This window comes from Rattus norvegicus, chromosome X (assembly GCF_036323735.1).
Source record: "Rattus norvegicus strain BN/NHsdMcwi chromosome X, GRCr8, whole genome shotgun sequence".
In the NCBI taxonomy this organism is placed as follows: domain Eukaryota; kingdom Metazoa; phylum Chordata; class Mammalia; order Rodentia; family Muridae; genus Rattus; species Rattus norvegicus.
In genome coordinates this window covers 108,638,718-108,642,017 of record NC_086039.1, presented here as the reverse complement: position 1 = coordinate 108,642,017, position 3,300 = coordinate 108,638,718, and the positions used below count along the sequence as shown (strand labels likewise).

At 46.1% G+C, this 3,300-nt stretch overlaps 1 non-coding gene across 1 annotated transcript; it reads right to left on the bottom strand.

Annotated features, from left to right (window-relative positions):
• Positions 1-736: 736 nt before the first annotated feature.
• LOC120099477 (small nucleolar RNA SNORA48) lies at positions 737-879 on the bottom strand. Its single transcript, XR_005498650.1, has one exon. It is a non-coding gene; the product is annotated as a small nucleolar RNA SNORA48 (small nucleolar RNA).
• Positions 880-3,300: the final 2,421 nt, after the last annotated feature.

Below are 3,300 nucleotides of genomic sequence, written 5' to 3'. Positions count from 1 at the left end.
GTGGGTAGATTTCCTGGCTGCCAGAGGTGGTAAGGAGTGGTGGAGAGTCATCACCTCTACACCCGTGCCTCCTCATGGCCGACAAGTGGCAGGGTCAACTCTCCCATACTCACACCCTTGGGGCAGGCTCACCCACATGCTGCCTGGACAAGATGCAGGGCCTGCTCTCCCAAGGGCTACAGCTGATGAGAGATGGGACCAGCTCTCCAAACGGCTATATCCACTGAGTTATGCACAGCCCCTGAACATCCACACGGTTCCTAGTGGCTACCCTGACCAGGGACATCCCCATGTTGTCTAGTGGTAAAATGAGCCACAGACATTGGCACTATCCCCTGACACTGTGTAGCCACAAACTCAGACATGACCCTCAGTGGCAGCTCAGGCTTGGATATCACCATGGCCCCAGGTGGCTGGGATGGCCCCTCACAATAGGCAATTCTTCTCCACCCTCCAGTGTCCAGTTCCATCTCTCTTCTTCATAATGCTCAAGCTGCTCCACTTCTCTTCTCTCCCACCTGACCACCATATTGTCATGGCTCCTGTGGAAGGATGACCACGTGGCTCTCCAGCTGCTAAGTGACATCCTCCATCCATGATGTGTGGCGTGGTGGCAAGCAGGTGTGTATGGCCCACCTGTGTAGTGTGCTGGAGGGCAGGTCTGCGGCATGGTGATTTGAAAGTTTCTGTCTGTCTTCCTCCTCCTGTGCTGTGCTGCCTGGCTTTGATTTGATGTTTCTGTGTCCTAGGCAAAAGAAAGCTTTGGACATCAAGCCAAGCATCAAGCTAGGATGAACAAAGGACCGCCTTCTGCTCTGCCCTGACTGATGTAAGAACAACATCACCAATGGTGACTCTTTGCCCATTGCCAATTGGGCGTCCACACACTGTTTTTATTCATTCGTTTTGATATGGGCTTCATCATCTTCTGCAGTGAGTTGAGCATATTGTTGATGTCTCATTTGTTCATCCATATTCATTGATTGACTAGTAACTGGCTAAAAGGCTTGTTAAGGAAGAAGCTATAGACCAATGAGTAAAATGGATGACTGCTTCTCCAGAGTTGGCTGTGGTTGTCTTGTGTTTACCAGATTGACAATCCAAATCAGTAATTTTCAATTCTAAATAACCCAGGCATTAAGAAGTCACAAGACACTCACTCCAAAACATTGTGAAGCATTAAGCTGCTTGAAGCCTGAACCCTTAACAGTTTGACATTTCCTTTAAAAGCTGTTGGAATCCCTCTCTCCAGGAAGCCCGGTCAGAAGGAGCTTAGTGTTTTACTTATCCAAGTCTTTGCAGTGATGAATTAAACATGTATTGAAAAGGGAGGTGCCAAATTTCACAGCATCTCCCTCTCCCATGCTGAGTTGCACGTCCCAAGGGCAAGGCCAATCAGCCTCGTCATGGAACAGCAGAGGCAGACAGATTCATTGAAGAGAAGGAAAAAGCAAAGAAAACCCTTTCCTTGGCAAACAAAGAACCTTTGATTTCTCAGCTCATCATCTGAGACAGAGCTGCTGAGACAGTACCTTCAGCTCCCACCACACCTGACCCCTGGGGAACTTGCAGCATGTGGGGACTGGGAATGAGGAAGAAAGCGGGCAGTAGATTCTGTTGTCACAAGATGTAGAAAAATAGACATGAGTAAATCTAGCTATACCCTAGAAACAGCTGTCTATCCTGCTCACCGGACACTTTTTGCTTTCTAGATCACCTGTGCAGGATTCCTCGTGTCTGCATATATTCCCCCAACACTGACCACCCCCCCCCTGCTTTCACTTCACCTTCACAGTCTCCTTCAAAAAGAGCCTGGCCAGACACTCTTCCCCTTTGATTATAAATGATGAACAAGAAGCCCAGAGAGAAGGACATGTGTACAGCAGGTTGATAGTAGACCTGAGACTAGAATCCAAGATTGGGAGGATCTTGGCCTCTTTTCCTGTTCTCAGCTTCAGAAGATGGGGCACTTTCTTCCTCTTTAAGGCTAACACAATCAGTTCAGCTTGAATCTAGTCTCTCTTCCTTAAGATCCTTGCTAAATTAGATTCTCCCCTCTCCTGTTTTGCCTCTGCCTGATATAAGAACAACACTTCCAAGTATGTCTCTTTGCCCATTGCCAGGCCTGTCTTTATGATGTGTTTATTCGTATGCTATGAGCTTCATTATACTGTGCATGCTCTCTTCTCCCTTTCCGTCACCTCTCTTCCTCCCTTTCCTTTCCCTTTCCCCTCCCTTCTTCTCTGTTTCTCTGTCTCTCTGCCTCCCCCTCTCCCTCTCTCTCCTTCCTTTCCTCCTCGTTCCTTCTTAACAAAAGTCTTTCTCTTAATATACAAATTCAAGCCTCTCTCTAAAAATTACAGCAGAATCAAAGCAAAATCTCTTCTGGCTCTCCATGCCTTCTCAATGATTTTCTTCCCCTCTGTTCATCATTAAATTCCTTTTCAAGAGTGTCTGACACTGACTGCCTCCTTATTAGTTTACATAGGTATGGTTTGTAGCCATATTCAGCCTGATTTTTCTCTCCTACCACTTTATTAAATGGTTTTGCTAAAATCATCAGTTACCTACTAATTTTCAACCCTGTGTACACAGTGAAGTCCTGATCAGATCCATCTGCAAGTTTTTGATGCCTGTGGTCGATCACTTATCTAAAGAAAACAGACAACAATGAAATAAGAAGATAACTTGGCTTTCATGGCCAGTGTTCTATTGGCAGGGCCCCATTATCCCTCCTTCTGCATATGTGTGGATTCCTCTTCTCTGTGCCAACATGCATGCGCACACGTACACACACACACACACACACACACACACACACACACACACAGAGAGAGAGAGAGAGAGAGAGAGAGAGAGAGAGAGAGAGAGAGAGACTGCTATTGATTTCAGCCCACTGGTTTTATTTCATGCTTGTTTCTTCCTGAGTGATCTTGCTCTGGCAATTCTTTTGTTTAGAAAACCAAATGCCATCACTTGTGCTATCCTCAGATGGCTGCCTTCAAACTGAGGCCATACAGACAGAGGTAGCAGTTCTATCAGGTAGTGGAGCTGCCCTCACAATTGGAAAATTCCTCCATCTCTTCTGCAGTGTACTCACCTCCGTCTTGCTTTGTATCTTTATCTCCAGTCTCCATTCTTTTCTTTCCACCACCTCCAATCCTCTGTTTACCCATGGTTTGTAATTTCTTCTTACTTACGCCTGTCCTACCCATGTCTCAATTTTCAAGTCTTCCAACTTCAACTCCAGTGTCAATAATCTGTTATTTTCACGGTTCTTAGTTCAAAACCATGAGGGGA